Source organism: Chiloscyllium plagiosum, unplaced genomic scaffold (genome assembly GCF_037043375.1).
Source record: "Chiloscyllium plagiosum isolate Xiang-an unplaced genomic scaffold, Cpla_swu_hap1 HiC_scaffold_1, whole genome shotgun sequence".
NCBI classification, from domain to species: domain Eukaryota; kingdom Metazoa; phylum Chordata; class Chondrichthyes; order Orectolobiformes; family Hemiscylliidae; genus Chiloscyllium; species Chiloscyllium plagiosum.
The window spans coordinates 82,817,861-82,837,609 of record NW_028270139.1 but is presented as its reverse complement, the minus strand read 5'-3'; the positions used below and the strand labels follow the sequence as shown (position 1 = coordinate 82,837,609).

Genomic DNA, 19,749 nt, shown 5'->3' with positions numbered 1-19,749 from the left:
TTCCCTTGTGACCAGCCGCAGATCCGGTCCAGCAGCTATATCTTTTAGGACCTGACCAACTCAATCAGTGGTGCTGCTGCCAAGCCACAGTTAATGGGTGAACGTTTATATCCCCCAAGCAGAATCCATCCTCAGTGCTTCCTCCAAGGATTATTCAACATGAAGGAGTATTGATTTATCAGCCAAGGGAGGACAGTAAGTGGTATTCAGCAGGAGGTTTCCTTTCCCATGTTTAATCATGAAGTCTGGAGTCAATACTGAGGACTCCCAGGGCAACTTCCTCCCAACTGTACACCATGATGCCGCCATCTCTGCTGATCTGTCTTGCTGGCGGGGCAGGACATATCCAGGTATGATGGTGGTATTTAGGACAATGTCTGTTAGATGTGACTCTGTGAGTGTGACTGTGTCCGGCCTTTGCTTGACTAGTCTGTGAGACAGCTCTCTCAAATTTGATACAGGCTCCTAGATGTTAGTAAGGAAGACTCCACAGGGGTGTCAGGGTTGTATCTGTCATTGTCTTTTCCGATGCCCAGGTCAACGCCAAGTGATCCATTTGGTTTCATTTCTTTGAGACCTTATAGCGATTGGTACAACTAATGACTTGCTAGGCAATTCATGGGGGTCACATGTAGGCCAGACCCGGTGAGGATCGCAGATTTCCTTTCCTGAAGGACATTAATGACCAAGATGGGATTTTCTGACAATGGCAATGGTTTCATAATCATCAGTAGATTTTTAATTCCAGACTTTTTAAAAATTGAATTCAAATTCCACCATCTACCAAAGCGGGATTTGAACCAGGGTTTCTAGGACATTAGATGAACGTTTGGATTCACACTCTAGTAATAATGCCACTAAGCCATCGCCTACCCATTCTGTATAGCTGCATAACTTCTGCATCCTTATACTTCAGTTGTCCACATAAAAAGGCCAGCATTTTATTAGCTTTCGAAATGTTTTCTGCAACAGTTCATCACAGTGTTAAGAACTATGCAACTGAGTCTCAGGTCTCTTTGGCTATCCATTGTATTTAATTTCATATCATCTAGAAACTACCCAAATTGATCCAAAATGGATAACTGCACACTTAATTACGTTGAATTTCATCTGGCACAGTTTTTCTCCTTCACCTTGTCCATCAATATCCCTTAGCCACTTTTTTACAATCTACAATGCCAGCTAACATTGGAGAAATGACTTTCTATGCCATTATCCAAGCCATTAATAAATAATGTGAATAACCGAGTCCTTAACACAGATCCTTGTGGGACAAAAGGAATATCACATTTCTGCCAATTTGAGTATCTACCCATTGTCCCCACCTGTCACTCAACCAATTTCCTAGACATGTCAGTAATTTGTCCTCAATTCCACATCCACCCAGATTAGTTAAAGTCTCTAATATTGGACATTATCAAAAGCGTTCTGGAAGTCCACATAAACAACATCCATAGACATTTCCCTGTCCATTACCTGAGTTGCCTCCTCAAAAAATTCAATGAGGTTTGTCAGGCATGACTCACTTGTCTTGAAGCCATGCTGGCTCTTCCTGATTAACTGAAAAGATTGGAAGTGTTCAATTAACCTATTGTTGATTATATAGCCCAAACATTTCCCTACCATGTGTTAGGCTATTATATAATTCCCTGGCTTTCCTCTTTCACTGTTGTTATAAAGCAGAGTGACATGTACAGTTTCCCAACTCAGAGGGTCAGCTTTGAATCTAGGGATCTGAAAGCTTATAGTTAGGATGTCTACAGTATTCACCCGTACCTCCTTTAATACTCTTTGATCAAATCCATCAGGTCCTAAAGGTTTGTTATTCTTTAATTCCATTAAATTCAGATTGGCAAACAGGTCTGTAATTTCAGCAGCATTCCTAGGAAGGATGGTCACTGTTAAGACTACAGCCGTCCTACCATTCTAAGCACTGGAGCCCACAGAACCAGCAATGGGGTGTACTGCAGAGGCAGAAAATAAAGGCCAGGTGGAAGTAGGTGAAGTGAGATGTGGGGATCATGATGACAAGGGCAGTTCTCAGCAAGCAATGGTGAGGTGAATGTTTTGAGGTGAAGGCTTCTGGAAAGGGGCCAATAATACAGGCAACAGAAATTCCAGCACCAGAAATTGCATCAGAATTGCATCATTTTTCATTGATCAAGAATTTGAAGCTTGAAGCATTGCATTCTTTAAACATTTAAATAAAATTTAAACTGGATATAAAATCTAAGATTATTTGACAAGTAGAAAATTGCATTTTCTCACCTCTTTTGCTTCGGTAGTTTATAATCTCTGTTGCTTTGGAGTGATTTGCACACTTTATAAAGTAATGTTTGTTTGAATTGTTTGCAATACTACGAATCTCTGTGCTGTTTATGCTAAAGTTCAGGGAGCTATGTGACTTGGCAACTTTAAAATAAAGAGTCTGAATGGGAATATTATGCAATTAACAAATACCTCACAATTAATAAAAAGATTACAACTATGCATAATGAACTACAATATTGTATTGTCACACAGAAACAAAAGAAATACTGTGAAATGAAAAGAAAATGAAGCAAAACAAACCATGATTTCCACACCCAATCACAACTAACCTTTCTACAAAATAACTACGTCAATCGTATGGTTAAGATCATTGTGATTTGATTCAGGTCACACCTGGAATGTTAACTTAACATTTATCTTTACAAATGCTGACCTGTGGTACAATTCCTGATTTTTTGTTTTTAATTTCAGATCCCTAACATTGGTAATTTCTCTTTTAGATTAGATTACATTACAGTGTGGAAACAGGCCCTTCGGCCCAACAAGTCCACACCGACCCGCCGAAGCGAAACCCACCCATACCCCTACATTTACCCCTTACCTAACACTACGGGCAATTTAGCATGGCCAATTCACCTGACCCTGCACATCTTTTGGACTGTGGGAGGAAACCGGAGCACCCGGAGGAAACCCACGCAGACACGGGGAGAACGTGCAAACTCCACACAGTCAGTCGCCTGAGGCGGGAATTGAACCCAGGTCTCAGGCGCTGTGAGGCAGCAGTGCTAACCACTGTGCCACCGTGCCGCCCACCACTAAAATGAAGTAAGGTTTTCTCAACCTTACTTCATTTTAGAAAGAAGCTTCTATGTGGACAAAGGTCATGAGGAAAACAAAATTCTGATTATTACTGTTTGTATCTGTTAGGCTGAGAACCACATGGATAGCATACTTAATAAAGTGGTCACAGCACAAATTGAAGACAGACTGGCAGACAGGATATAAGTGACTGCTGGTCAGTCTGGAAAGACTAGGCGGATTATAGAGGACTCCCCTTAGGTAGGAGCCTCAATCACTCGTGAACTAACTTTCTACTTTGAGTACTGGTGAGGGTAATGGTTCACCAAGAAATATAGCAAGAGTCAAGCTTGTTGCACCACATGTGACTCAGATGCACAAGTGGGGAAAGGTTGGGGGGAAAGAGCGGAAAGACAATGGTGCTCGGCAATTCCACAGTTAGATGAACAGAAAGGCAATTCTGTAGCCATTTCTGAACATCCAGCTTATATCGCCTCCCTGGCCCAAGAGTCAAGGATGTTATGAACCAGCTGCAGAATATCCTTTAGGGGAAAAGTGAAGAGTCCGAGTTCATGGTCTACATTGGTAGCAATGACACAAGTGAACAAAAAAGGACGAGATCCTGAAAATAGAATTTGGAAAGCTGGCAAAAGACTGAAAAGCGAGATCTGAAAAGCAGTAATCTCAAGATTGCTCTCCGTGGCATGTGCTAGGCACTATAGAAAGGTTGAGTGGATCAACACATGGCTGTAAAATAGCATGGGAGTACTTTTGATTTCTGGGATATTAGGTCTATTTCTAGGGCAGGAAGAACCCAGATAAGGAAGATGGTTACACCTTAGCAGGAATGACGCTGACTGAGAAAAGTTTAAATTACTTTATCAGACGAATGGGAACTGAAAAGTAAATCCAGATAATAAAAATAAATATGGTTATGACAAATAGAAAAGTTGAAAGTGACAGTGGGAAGCAGCAGAAACAAATCTTAGAATCAAGCAAGGTCAAATTCAAGAATAACATTCAAAAAGCAGAACGAATAGCATTTTTATCTGAATGCATTTGCAAAAATATAGGTGAATTGATGATACTGCAGTGTGATGCCAATAGCATGTGTTCAATTCTGCATCCCTTATCTGAGGTGTTTAATTGAATATTAAAAGGATATTTAGTATTTAGGTGGGACAGGCAAAAATCAAAATGAGATGGGGTAGTGCTGTTAGTAAAGGGATGGGATCAAATTACGAGTGAAAGGGTCTGAAAAGGATGTTTGGGTAGAGCTAAGAAACAGCAAGTGGCAGTAAATATTAATAGGAGTGGTTTATAGGCCACCAAACTAGTGACAGTGTAGAGCACAGTGTAAATTAGGAAATTGTAGGTGCATATAGCATATGGAATGCATTAATCGTGGGAGATCTCAATCTACATATGGACGGAGTAAATTTACTGAGCACCAATACCGTGGAGAAAGACTTCCAGAGATTATTTTCTGGTGTAATGTGTCGAGGATCTTTTAGATCTTGATGTTTTAGATCCAGTATGATGCATTGAGAAAGGACTAATTAATAATCTTATTGTGAAAGAGCCTTTAAGGAACAGGGGCTACAGTATGATAGGATATTCCATGAAGTTTGAAAAAGATACAATTCAAATTGAAGCTAGGGTCTCAAACCTAAACAAGGGCAATTATGAAGGTAGAAGGAGGAAATTTTTGATGGGGGAAGTTTGTAAAAATACATTAAAATGTCTTACAGTAGATATGTAATTGCTATTATTTAAAGTGTTAATGTTTTATTTTTGAAAACATGCATTATTTTAAGGCAAAAATACTCACAGGCAAAGCAAGGCAGCTACAGCAAACATGGGAAGTTAAAGGTAGTTTTAGATTAAAGTTTTAGATTATACATTTGTATAGAATTATAGATTTACAGAAGAGACCATTTGGCCCATCGAGTCATTACCATCAAAAACACACTATTCCTACACTAGTCCCACTTAGCCGCACTAGGCCCATAGCCTAAATGTTGTGGCATTTCAAGTGTTCATCCATGTGTGGAATAAAGGTTGTGAGGTTTCCCACCTCAACTACCCTCCCAAGCAGTGCATTTCAGTTTCTTAACACCCTCTGGGTGAAACATCTTTTCTGCAAATTTCCTTTCAACCTCCTGTCTTTTACTTTAAAAGTGTGCACTGCCCCCCACCCACCTCGATCTTAACCCTTTCACTAAGTGGAACAGCTGTTTTTGATTCATCCTCTCCATGCCCTCATATTATACATCTTTCAGGATTCTGTGTTGAAAAAAATAATCCAAGCTTATCTATCTTCTCTTCTAAGCTGAAATGCTACATCCCAGGCAGCATTGTGGTGAATCACTACTACACTGCTCCAGTGCAATCACATCCTTCCTGTTGTGTGGTGACCAGAATCACACACAGTACTCTAGCTGTGTCCTACCAAACTACTGTACAGCTCCAACAATGACCTCCCTGCTCTTATAATCTATGTTATGACTGATAAAAGGCAAATGTCCAGTACACCTTCTTGACAACCCTATTTACCTGTCCAGCTACATTTTGGGATTGGTGGACAAAATACCCCAAGATCCTTCTGTTCCTCTATTCTTCCTATTGTCTACCATTCATTGAGTATATAGAACATAGAACAATACAGCACAGAACAGGCCCTTCGGCCCACGATGTTGTGCCGAACATTTGTCCTAGCTTAAGCACCTAGCCATGTATCCATCCAATTGCCGCTTGAAGGTCACCAATGATTCTGACTCTGCCACTCCCACAGGCAGCGCATTCCATGCCCCCACCACTCTCTGGTTAAAGTACCTACCCCTGACATCCCCCTATACCTTCCACCCTTCACCTTAAATTTAATGTCCCCTTGTAACACTCTGTTGTACCCGGGGAAAAAGTCTCTGACTGTCTACTCTATCAATTCCCCTGATCATCTTATAAACCTCTATCAAGTCACTCCTCATCCTTCGCCGTTCCAATGAGAAAAGGCCTAGCACTCTCAACCTATCCTCGTACGACCTATTCTCCATTCCAGGCAACATCCTGGTAAATCTCCTCTGCACCCTCTCCAAAGCTTCCACATCTTTCCTAAAATGAGGCGACCAGAACTGCACACAGTACTCCAAAATGTGGCCTTACCAAGGTCCTATACAGCTGCAACATCACCTCACGACTCTTGAATTCAATCCCTCTGCTAATGAACGCTAATGCACCATAGGCCTTCTTACAAGCTCTATCCACCTGAGTGGCAACTTTCAAAGATCTATGAACATAGACCCCAAGATCCCTCTGCTCCTCCACCTTACTAAGAACCCTACTGTTAACCCTGTATTCCGCATTCTTATTTGTCTTTCCAAAATGGACAACCTCACACTTGACAGGGTTGAACTCCATCTGCCACTCCTCAGCCCAGCTCTGCATCATATCCAAGTCCCTTTGCAGCTGACAACAGCCCTCCTCACTATCCACAACTCCACCAATCTTCGTATCGTCTGCAAATTTACTGACCCACCCTTCGACTCCCTCTGCCAAGTCATTAATAAAATTTACAAACAGCAGAGGACCCAGAACTGATCCCTGTGGAACTCCACTTGTAACTGGACTCCAGGCTGAATATTTACCATCTACCACCACTCTCTGACTTCGACCGGTTAGCCAGTTCTCTATCCAACTGGCCAAACATCCCACTATCCCATGCCTCCTGACTTTCCACATAAGCCTACCATGGGGAACCTTATCAAATGCCTTACTAAAATCCATGTACACTACATCCACTGCTCTACCCTCATCCACATGCTTGGTCACCTCCTCAAAGAATTCAATAAGACTTGTAAGGCAAGACCTAGCCTTCACAAATCCGTGCTGGCTGTCCCTAATCAAGCAGTGTCTTTCCAGATACTCATAAATCCTATCCCTCAGTACCCTTTCCATTACTTTGCCTACCACCAAAGTAAGATTAACTGGCCTGTAATTCCTGGGGTTATCCCTATTCCCTTTTTTGAACAGGGGCACAACATTCGCCACTCTCCAGTCCCCTGGCACCACCCCCATTGACAGTGAAGACGAAAAGACCATTGCCAATGGCTCTGCAATTTCCTCTCTTGCTTCCCACATAATCCTCAAGTTTTTCAAAATGCCCAACACATCTTCCTTCCTAACAAGTATCTACTCTAGCTTACCAGTCCGTTTCATACTCTCCTCTTCAACAATACGGTCCCTCATTTGTAAATACTGAAGAAAAGTACTCATTCAAGACCTCTCCTATCTCTTCCGACTCAATACACAGTCTCCCACTACTGTCCTTGATCGGACCTACCCTTGTTCTCGTAATTTTCATGTTTCTCACATACGCATAAAAGGCCTTGGGGTTAGCCTTGATCCTACCCGCCAAAGATTTTTCATGCCCTCTCTTAGCTCTCCTAATCCCTTTCTTCAGCTCCCTCCTGGCTATCCTGTATCCCTCCAACGCTCTGTCTGAACCCTGTTTCCTCAACCTTATGTAAGCCTCCTTCTTCCTCCTTACAAGACATTCAACTGCCCTCGTCAACCAAGGTTCCCTCACATGACCATCTCTTTCCTGCCTGACAGGTACAAACATATCAAGGACACGTCGTATCTGTTCCTTGAAAAAGTTCCACATTTCAACGACATCTTTCCCTGACAGCCTGTGCTCCCAATTTATGCTCCTCAGATCCTGTCTTGCAGCATCGTATTTACCCTTCCCCCAATTGTAAAACCTGTACTTTTGCACACACCTATCTCTATCCATAACCAAGATGAAAGTCACAGAATTCTGGTCACCATCACCAAAATGCTCACCCACTAACAAGCCCATCACTTGTCCTGGTTCGTTACCAAGTACCAAATCCAATATGGCCTCCCCTCTGGTCGGAAATCTACATTCTGAGTTAGAAAAGCTTCCTGGACACACTGCAAAAACACCGCCCCGTCCAATCTACTTGATCTAAAGAGCTTCCAATCAATATGTGGCAAATTGAAATCGCCCATGACTACTACCCTGTGGCTTCTGCACCTTTCCAAAATCTGTTTCCCAATCTGTTTCTCCACATCTCTGCTGCTATTGGGGGGCTGATAGTAAACACCAAACAAGGTGACTGCTCCTTTCCTATTTCTGACTTCAGCCCATACTACCTTGAAAGGCAGATCCCCCTCGAACTGCCTTTCTGCAGCCGTTAAACCATTTCTAATTAGCAACGCCACCCCCCCTCCTTTTTTACCACCACCCCCAATTTTACTGAAACACCTGTAACCAGTTACCTCCAACAACCATTCCTGTCCCTCTTCTATCCACGTTTCCGTGATAGCCACAACATCGTAGTCCCAAGTACCGATCCACGCCTTAAGTTCACCCACCTTATTTCTGCGTTGAAGTATACACACTTGAGCCCATTTCTGTGTCCTCAAGTATTCCCTGTCAGTGCTACCTTCTCCACAGCCTCCCTACATTCTTGGACATCCTGAAAAACAGCTAACCTACTTGCTGGACTACAAGTCCGGATCCCACCCCCCTGCCAAATTAGTTTAAACCCCCCAGAAGAGTGCTAGCAAACCTATCCCCCAGGATATTGGTGCCCTTCTAGTTCAGGTGCAACCCGTCCTGCTTGTACAGGTCCCACCTTCCCCAGAATGCAGTCCAATTGTCCCAATACCTGAAGCCCTCCCTCCTACACCATCCTTGCAGCCTCTCCCTATTCCTTGCCTCACTGTCACGTGGCACCAGCAACAACCCAGAGATGACGACTCTGTCCGTCCTAGCTTTTAGTTTCCAGCCTAACTCCCTGAGCTCCTGAATGACCTCCCCAGAGTACTCCCTTGTCTTGTTACTTCTTCCAAAGTGTGTCACCTTGGATATTTATCAGTGGTAGTCATGATTTGGAAAAGCTGGTGTTGGACTGAGATGGACAAGGTTAAAAAAAATTGCACAACACCAGTTTATCGTCCAACAGGTTTATTTGGAGGGACTAGCTTTTGGAGCGCTGTTCCTTCATCAGGTGGTTGTGGAGTATAAGATCATGAGACACAGAATTTATAGCAAAAGGTTACAGTGTCATGCAGCTGAAATGATACTCCTAAATTATGTCTTTCACCTTTTAGATTGGGTTTGCTTGTTTCGGTTCTTTAATACGAGGAGAAAGTGAGGTCTGCAGATGCTGGAGATCAGAGCTGAAAATGTGTTGCTGAAAAAGCGCAGCAGGTCAGGCAGCATCCAGGGAACAGGAGAATCGACGTTTCGGGCTTAAGCCCTTCTTCAGGAATTAGAAAAGTTTGTCCAGCAGGCTAAGATAAAAGGTAGGGAGGAGGGACTTGGGGGAGGGGCGTCGGAAATGTGATAGGTGGAAAGAGGTCAAGGTGAGGGTGATAGGTCAGACTGGGGTGGGGGCGGAGAGGTCGGGAAGAAGATTGCAGGTTAGGAAGGCGGTGCTGAATTCGATGGATTAGACTGTCAATCATCTTTGTGTCATCCCAGACTTACTAATTATCCCCTCACACTCTCATTTATATCATTTATGAAGATCTCCAATAATAATTGAACAGCACTATGCCCGATGGAATGCCATTGAACGTAAGCTCGCAGTCACACAAAGCTTTCAACCACTACCCTGTCTCCTGCCACTAAGCCAGTTACAAGCCTGAGGATTTTAGAATTCAGCAGAGGACAACAAAATTGATAAAGAGAAATTGAATATATGACTATGAAGTTGCAAGAAACATAAACAAGAATTGTAAAGGCTTCTGTATAAGTATGTACAAATAAGAAGACAACTATGAGTTCATCACAAGCAGAGTCAGGAGAATCTACAGTAGGGAATAGAGAAATCACTGAGAAGTTACATAAGTACTTTTTAACTTGTCTTCACAGAGGAAGAAAAAAATTGTCCCTAAAATAATTGAGATCTAGAGGAATAATGAGTGTGTGAAACTGAAAAAAATCATAATAGTACAAAGTTGCATTGGATAAATTGATGGGATTGTAAATTGACAAGTTGCTGAGCGTTGAAAGAAATGGCTTCCTAGGTATTGGTGATCACTTTTCAAAATTCAGTTAATTCTTCAATGGTACCTTTAGGTTGGAAGGTTGCAAATCTAAATCCACTATTTAAGAAAATAATGAACTGCAAACAAGATAGCCTGATATTAGTAGTGAGGAAAAACTAGCATCAATCATAAACAAAAGTGATAACTGGATCCTGAGAAAACAATTGATTGGACAGAGTCACCCACAATTTATGTAGAAATTACATTTGACAAATCTGATAAGATTTTTGAGGATATTATTAACAGACTCAATAAGGGAACCAGTGAATACAGTATATATATTTGAATTTTCAGATTTTTAAAAGCATTCTACAAAAGGAGGTTAATAGACAAAATTAAAGAGCATGGGAAGGGTTTTTTTTATATTGTGATTCAGGTATTGACAGGTTAGCCAGTATTTATTGCCCATCCCTAGTTAGCTTTCGGAAGGTGGTTGTGAGTTGCATTCTTGAATCACTGCAGACTAAGTACTATAGGTTGACCCACAATGCCATTAAGGAGATAATTCTGGGACTTTCACCCAGGGCATTGAAGGAATGGCAATATATTTCCAAGTCAGTACAGTAAGTGAATTGGGAGGGAACTTGTAGGTTTTAGTTTTACGAGCTGCCCTTCTTCTTGATGATAGTGGTTATGAATTGGAAGGTGCTGTCCAAGGTGCCTTAGTGAATTCAGCAGTGCATCTTGTAGAGGGACACACAGCGACAACTGTGCATTGGTGGTGGAGCGACTGATTGTGGATGTGATGCTAATCAAGGCAACTGCTTTGTCCAGGATGGTGTTAAGCTTCTTAAGTGTTGTTGGACAGGAATCATCCAGGCAAATGGGGAGTATTCCATCACACTTCTGACTTGTGCCTTGTAAATGTTGGACATACTTTGGAAAAGGCACAAAGGAAATTACTTGTTGCCGAACTCTTGGTCCGTGATCTGCTGTTGTAGCCACAGTATTTAATGGTTTGCTCCAGTTCAGTTTCTGGTCATTGTTTCTGGGACATTCAGCCATAGTTACACCATTCAGTGTCATGAGGTGATGGTTAGATTTTCTCTTATTGAAGATGATGGTTACATGGCATTTGTGTGGTGCAATGTTACTTGTCACTAGTCAGCCCAAATCTGGACATTTTCCCGGCCAAGCTACACTGTGACATGGACTGCTCAGAAGTGGACAGGTTCACTGATGATTGCACATGTTTGGCGTCATTCATAACTTCTTGAATATTGAACCAGTTAACATCCATATGCAGCAAGATTATAGACACAGCCTAGGGTTGGTCTGATAAATGACAACATTATCTGAGAGGGAGCCAGAGAGTTGGACAATGCAAAGGGAACAGTGAGACACAATCCACACGAGGGGCAAACATGGCTATTTTCAATAAAAGAGAACTTGTCCATGTGTCCTTGACACTCAGTGGCACAACCATCACGGAATCCTTTACTATCAGCAGTGTGACAGTGACCACAGAATAGAAGCTGGTCTAGTCTAGCCATATAAATACTGCACTTATAAGATCAGCACTGAGACTAAATTCTGTGATGAGTGACTTGATGATGACTCCCTAAATCCTGTCCAACATGTATTGGGCACAATATTTTTCACTTGCGAGGCAGAGAGATTTACCTGGGAGAGAGTGAGCCTGTTGGGAAAAATACAAGAAACAGAGAGGATATAAAGAGGAAGAGGTGCTTGAGATATACATTTTTCTGAAAGAAAGGGAGAAAGATAGGCAACACACAGGAGACATGAGAATATAAAGAGAAAAAGGGGCTTGAGTCTACATTTATGAGAGACAGTAGCAAAGAGCAAACCTCATTCAGTAGCACACAGAAGACAAAGATATAAAGAGAAAAAGTGACTTTGGATCTACGTTTATACGAGAAAGAGTCATAGAGTTAGGAACTACATAGGAAACCTCAAAAGACAGTGAATAGACAATCATTAAATATTTTTAAGGCAGAGGTAGATAAATTCTCGATTATCAAGGGGGTGAATAACTATCAGGGATATGCAGGAATGTAGAACTGTGGTTCAAATTAGATCAGCTATGATCTTATTGAATGGCAGAACACGCCCAAAGGGCCGAGTGGCCTAAGCTTGTTCCATGTTTGTATGTTCAAGACAGCAAGCATATAAAGAGAAAGAGAGGCTAAGGTATATACTTAACTGAGAGTCAGGCAGTGATCCTAGTTGAGAAACAGACACAGAAGCAATGAGGATACAAAGAAGGCGTAGGATTTTGATTCCCCTGAGAGGTAGGAAGGTTTTAGAATTTGAATGGAGATTGGAGTCAATGTGATACATCTGAGAACTATGTAGATAATCACACAGTAGGCTACTGCTGTATAGGCAGACAAGGAATTGGACACTGCCAGGCCACCCAAGAGAACCAGACAGATAATGCAGGAATTGCAAAATCCTCTTCGCTAATCAGTTTTCCATCTTGAAGACTGATGACGGTGTTGATTTATATAAGGAATGCTGTCAGAGTCAAGGTTGCAGAACTATGAGTAGCTCAGCTGTACAGGAGGAGACAGAAAACAATCGTGACAGGGGATTCATTTGTTAGGGCAACAGATAGGATCTAACCATGCTGGATGGGCTGCCCCCAAAAAGAGCTAGGAGAGAGTTCCTTGTGGAGCTTGTGCTCCTGGAGGTGGGGTGGGAGGGGGCTGTAAACTACCTCAATAGGAGTGTGGGAATGAGGAAAGAAATACCATTGTGCACAGAATACTGAGACAGACAAATCAAACAAGACCAGAGAATAATAAATTAACGGCAAAGTCAGAATAAAGTAGAAAGTAATAAAGTCTGAATCAGGATTATACTGTTTGTATGTGAATACACAGAACATAGTCAACAAGATTTGGAAGTTACGAGAACAGATTGTCTTGTGGGATTGTGATGTTGTGCCAGTAACACAGATATGGTTCAATGCAGTTCAGGACTGGTGATAAAAGTCCACGGGTACAAGGTGTTCAGAAAAAATTGGAAAGGAAGAAAAGGAGGAGGTGCGATGGTAATAGCTGAGGATAGCATTGCTGTACTGGAGAAAGTTAAAAATCACACAACACCAGGTTATGGTCCAAAAAGTTTATTTGGAAGTACTAGCTTTTGGAGCTCTGCTCTTTCATGAGGTAGCTGTTGTATTCATCAACAGCACTCCGAAAGCTAGTATTTCCAAATAAACCTGTTGGACTATAACCTGGTGGGTGTGATTTTTAACTTTGTCCACCACTGGCAACTCCACATCACATATTGGAGAAAGAGCAGGTCCCAGAGGGTTCAAGAATAGAACCAATTTGGCTGGAGCTAAGGAACAAAAAAAAAACAATTACATTGCTTGATTAGTCTATAGACCACCAATTCGTGGGAAGTAACAAATCTACAAGGGAACTACAGAAAGGTGAAAACTTCTTTGAGTGGCTTTAAAGGGACATTACTATCCCAAATAAAGATTGGGATAGCGGAAGTGTTAAGGACTGATAGGACCAATTATTCTGAGATTGTTTCAGGAGAACTTTCAAGAGAAGTCCAACAAGAAAGGATGCAATGTTGATTCTGGTTCTTGGAAATGGGATGGTCTCTCAAATGATAAAAGTAGGGCAAATAAAATCCAGAACTCACCAAACAGTAGCAATAAAGGCACAAAATGGTCTGAATAGTGGGAAACAGAGAGTAATGGCTAATGGATATTTTTTAAGACTGAAAAGTTTCCAGTGGAGTTTCCCCAGGAATTGAATTAGAAGATTTGTTTTTCCTGATATGTATTAATGATCTAGATTTTTATGTGCAGGGAAAGTTTCAAAGTTTGTGGATCATGCAAAACGTAGAAGAATTGTAAACTGTCAGGAGAATAGTGTAGCATTATGAGCCATGACGAAATGCCACAGCAGACTGAATGGGCCAAATGGTGTAATTCAGCTCCTTCATCTTATCTTATGGTCTAACTTCAAAAGCACAGGTTAGTGCGCAGATAGATCACTGATAGAGTTTGATGCAGAGGAGTGTGAAGTGACTCATTTCAGCAGGAGAAACATTAAGAGGTAATATAAAATAAGGGGTATTCCAAAGGTGTTGCAGGAGGAGGGGACATGACTGTGTATGTACCCAAGTAATTAAATGTGGCAGGATAGGTGTAACAAGCAGTTAATATAGTATATAGTATCGTGGATTTATTAACAGGGGCATGGGTACTAGAGCAGGGAGATTATGCTGAACTTGTACTGAAGGAGAAAGTGAGGATGACAGATGTTAGACAGTCAGTCAAACTGTATGACGCTGGAAAGGCACAGCAGATCAGGCAGCATCCGAGGAGCAGAAGAATCGACATTTCAGGCATAAGCCCTTTATCAGGAATGTAAGGGTAAGTGGCTGAGAGATAAATAGTGGGAGTGGGGCTGGGGGAAAAATAGGTGGGAAGGTGTTAGGTGGATGCAGGTGGGAGATAATTGTCATAGGTTTGTGGGTAGGGTAGAGCTGATCTGTGGGAAGGAAGATGGACAGATAAGACAAGTCAAGAGGGCGGTGCAAGTTGGAGGGTTGACATGGGATGAGGTGGGGGGAGGGGAGATTTGAAAACTAGTGAAGTCAATTTTGATGCCATGTGCTTGGAGGGTCTCGAGGCAGAAGATGAGGTGTTCTTCCTCCGGTTGACGGGTGGCTTTGATTAGGCAGTGGAGGAGGCCTAGGACTTGCATGTCCTTGGGAGAGTATGAGGGAGAGTTGAAGTGGTCAGCCACAGAACGGTAAGGTTGTTTGGTGCGTGCATCCCAGAGATATTCCCTGAAATGTTCAATGAGTTGGCATCCTATCTCCCTGATGTAGAGAAGACCACGTCAAGAGCAATGGAAACAGTAGATGAATGTTTGGATATGCAGGAAAATCTCTGCCAGATGTGGAAGAATCCCTTGGGGCCTTGGATAGAGGTCGAGGGAGGTGTTGGCACAGGTTTTACACCTCATGCGGTGGCAAGGAAAGGTGCCGAGTGTGGAGGGTGGATTGGTGGGGGAGTGGACCTAACAAGGGAGTCGTGGAGAGAATGGTCGCTGTGGAATGCAGAGTGGGGGTGGGGAGGGAAATTTATCTCTGGTGGTGGAGTTTGACCGTAGATGGCGGACGATAATGCACTGTATCTGGAGATTTATGGGGTGGAAGGTTAGGACCAGTGTGTTCCATCCTGATTGTGATTGGAGAGGTGGGGTTCAAGTGCAGAGGTGCGGAAAGTGGAGGAGATGCCCTAAAGGGCATTGTTGACCACTTGGGAGGGGAAACTGCAGTCCTTAATATAGGAGGATATCTGGGATTTCCTGGAGTGGATTTATTTCTCCAGGGAGCAGATACAGTGAGAGCGAGGAATTGGGAGTAAGGGATCATGTTTTTACAGGAGAGGCGGTGGGAGGAGGTATAGTTAAGATAGCTGTGGGAGTCGGTGGGTTTGAGTTGGTCACCTGAGACAGAGATGGAGAGGTCCAGGAAGGAGATGGAGGTATCAGAGATGGTCCAGGTGAACTTGAGGTCAGGATGGAAGGTGTGGATGAAGATGATGAACTGGGAGCATGAAGTGGCACCAATACTGTCATCAATATAGCGGAGGAAAAGGTAAGGGATGGTGCAGAAGAGGGACTGTTCCACATATCCCATGAAGAGGCAGGCACTGCAGGAGCCCATGCAAATGCCCATGGCTACTCCTCTGGTCCGTAGGAAGTCAGAGGATTGGATAGAGAACTTGTTGAGGGTGAGAACCAGTTCCACAAATCAAATGAGTGTGTCGGTGAAGGGGGATTGGTTGAGTTAACGGGAGAGGAAGAAACAAAGGGGCTTGTATGCCTTGGTCATGTAGGATGGATGTGCCTTGGGACTGGATGTCCACAGTGAAGATGAGGTGTGGGGGTGCCAGGGAATCGAAAGTGATGGAGGAGGTGGAGGGTGTGGTTGGCATCCGGAATGTATATGGTGAGTTCCTGGATCAAGAGGACAGAATGGAGTCAATTTGAGGAGATGAGTTCAGTAGGACAGGAGCAAACAGAAACAATCGGTCGACCAGGCAGTCAGGTTTGTGGATTTTGGACAAGAGGTAGTACCAGGTGGGGTGGGGTTCTGGGACTATGAGGTTGGAGGCTGTGGGTGGGAGATCCCCTGAGGTGATGAGGTTGTGGATGATCTGGGAGATGAGAGGTGGGGTCATGGCCGTGGTCGAGGGGGCAGTAGGAGGAGGTGTCAGTGACTTTGCATCTGGCGTCAGCGATGTAGAGTTGGTGCATCATACTACCACTTCACCACCCTTGTCTGCTGGTTTGGGACGGGGTGGAAGAGAGGGTCGGGCTGCACGTTGTGTGTGTGAGAAGTTGGAGTGAGTGAGAGGGATGGACAGTTTGAAGTGGTCAGTATTGTGATGGCAGTTGAAGATAAAGTAGTCAAGGGAGGATAAGAGGAGAGGATGGGGTGTCCCAAGTGGATGGAGTATGTTGGAGGTGGGAGGAGGGGTCTTCGAAGGGTGAGCAGGAGTTGTGATGGAAAAAGTGAGCACGGAGGCTGAGGCAGCAGAAGAAAAGTTCAATATCACAACATGTACAAATTTGTTGACTCAGGGGTGAGGCCACCTCCATCCAAAGCCCCAAAGCATTATTTCAAATCTGTAGGAGATTTTCCTGCACATCTACCCACCTCATCTAATGTGTCCATTGCTCTTGATGTTGTCTCCTCTAAATCAGGAAGACAGGATGCCAATTTGCGGAGTGGTTCAGGGAACATCTCTGTGACACATGGACTAAACAACCCCACGGCACTGTGGTCAACCACTTCAACTCCCCCTTCCACCACCCCCAAGAACATGCAAATCCTGGGCCTCCTCCATCGCCTAATCAAAGTCACTCACCAAATAGAGGAAGAACGCCTCATCTTCCGTCTTGGTATCCTCCAACCACATGGTATCAACATCAACTTCACCGGTTTCCAAATCATCCCTCCCCAAAACCTCATCCCATATCCAATTCTCCAACTTGGCACCACCCTCTTGACCTGTCCATGTTTCTTTCCACCTATCTGCTCCACCCTCCCAACTGACCTATCACAATCAACCCCCCTCATCTTCATCTACCTATCACCTTTCCAACTACATTCCCCCATGCTCCACTCATCCCCCAATTTTGTCTCTCAACCCCTCCCCCTCCACATTTCTGATAAAGGGCTTTTGCCCAAAACATTGACTCTCCTGCTCCTCAGATTTTGCCTGACCTGCTATGCTTTTCCAGCGTTGCACTTTTTGACTCTGAAGTTGTACAAAACACTACTTAGACCTTAGCTGTAGTATTGTGTACAGTCTAGCTCCCACACTTTAGGAAAAATATAAATTGACTGAACAGAGTGCAGAAGAGGTTTATGAGCATGGTCCTAGGGATGAGAAACTTCAGTAGTATAGATAGATAGCTGAAGTGTGGTACATTCTTCTTGAGGAAGAGATGGCTAACAGCAGATTTGATCATGAGGTTTTTCAAAATCATGAGGGTGGGAGTTGGACAGTAAAAAGGGAGAAACTGTTCTCACTTGCAAATGATAAAGAATGAGAGGACAACATGTTTGCCCAGCAAGTGAATGTCTGGAATGCACTGACCAGAAGTGGCTGGAAGCAAGTTCAACTGAGGCATTTGAAAAGACATTTTGATTATTTGAAGAGAAACAATGTACAGGGATATGAGAAAATGACTGTAGCAATTCACCAAGATTCCTTCAACAGTACATTTCAAACCCACAGCGTCCTAGAAGCAAAATGACAGCAGATACGTATGACTATTAACACATGTTCCCCTCCAAATCACACATGTCCCTATTTGAAATTATATTGCTATTCCTTCACCCTTCAGAATACACTTTAGAGAAATCCGTAGCACAAGGACTGCAGCAGTTCAAGAAAATGGCTCACCATGCATTGTCAATTGCAAATAAGATTACAATTTGGGTTGGACAACAAATGCAGGCTGATTCAGCAACACACACACAAAAAAGGACTGCACTAGAAGCTGCTTCAAAATGGAGGTGCCTTATTTCTAACATTTTTAGACTTAAAAAGAAAATTGATGTTGCTCCTGCTCACGTTTATTTCCAGTTTTGGCAGGACATCAAGTTCTCCCCCATTTCCATTACTGCAGATTTCTGGATAACCAATTACTAACAGTTTGCCACAATTACTGAAAGGATCAGTCAGTCAGTATGTGATATTTTGAATGGGTGAGCACTCAGCTTGCAGAATACTGGATTAGCTGAAACATTTGAAGGCTGAAAACATCACAACTGGCCTCAACACTGTATTTCAGATTTTGGAGAAAAAGGGGGAAAAAAATTCCAGACAGTTCAAATAAAGAATAAATGTCAGCACAAATTGGTTGGGTCAAATGGCCTGTTTTATGCTGCACATTTTATGTTATGTTATATTTGCAAACATGAGCTATCACTTCCAGTCCAGATTAGCATTGAGTACAAAGATGCCCACAGTTCCCAGTTTACTGGCTGCAAATATTAGCAATTTTGCAACATGGATACAATATGCTAGCAACCTCAATACTAAACAAAAATTGGCAGATCTGTTTATGTTGTCAAAACACAGCCCTACCTCTAACCTAGTTAATGTTGTTTTGTTGTATTTACCTAATATAAACAGAAAGAACACTTTTTTCCACTTGTGTTTACAGTTAAGCCTTCATTATTGATTTTAAAATCACTCTTGCTAACATTGGAGATCCCTCACATGGCATAGAAAACTCTTCAACCTTTAGTAATCCATATTGAATTTAACTTATAAACATTATTCTGAAAAGTTAAACAGAAAGCTTGTTTCAATGAAGGCACCACTTAAAAATGAACTCCTGAACACATTACCAAACATAACAAAAAACATAAAGTAAATACAGTACATACTCACCATAACTGGTAGTCTAGGAAAAATAAACTTAAAGATCAAGTGAGTTACATCAATCATAATATCATGCCTTATTTTCTATTAAACATTGATTGCAAAGCAAATCCTGCTTTTATGATCTGTACTGTACTATCAGCATTTCATTCCTTAAGTCCATTCTCCTTGGGCTTAGTTAAGATTCACCCAAGGTTCAATACATGTTTTGATGTTGCATTACACATCACTGTGTAGATGTGTCTTTCAAAGCTCTGGAGCCAAAGACAGCTGTCAAAGGCAACTATTGAACTTATCAGGTCCCTGAAATACAAAATTGCAGCCCCTGTGAAGCTGGTCATCCATCTTGACTCAATTTGATGAGTTGCATTAGATGCCCAAGTAATCTCTTATGTGGCATGTCAATTAAACCAAGGCCTCAAATTCATGAAGTCCATCTCATCTCTGGATATCCTATCAGTCTGCTGCCCACACAAAACAGACTACTTGTGTCTAATTTTAACTCTTCATACATTAATGAGTTTTGAATGGGTCATAAACTCAGAGTAAGAGATTGCACATATAAACCAGAGATGAGAAGGGATTTCTTCTCTCGGGGGCTGTGAATCTGTGGAATTCTTTACCATAGTAGATTAATGAGGTGGGGTCATTCAGTTTATTCATGGTTAAGACAGATGTATGGAAATAAACAG

At 42.6% G+C, this 19,749-nt stretch overlaps 1 protein-coding gene across 1 annotated transcript in view; it reads right to left on the bottom strand.

Annotated features, from left to right (window-relative positions):
* Nucleotides 1–19,749, bottom strand: part of LOC122549889 (cationic amino acid transporter 2) — a 165,533-nt gene that overhangs the window by 144,686 nt on the left and 1,098 nt on the right. The window lies entirely within an intron of this gene.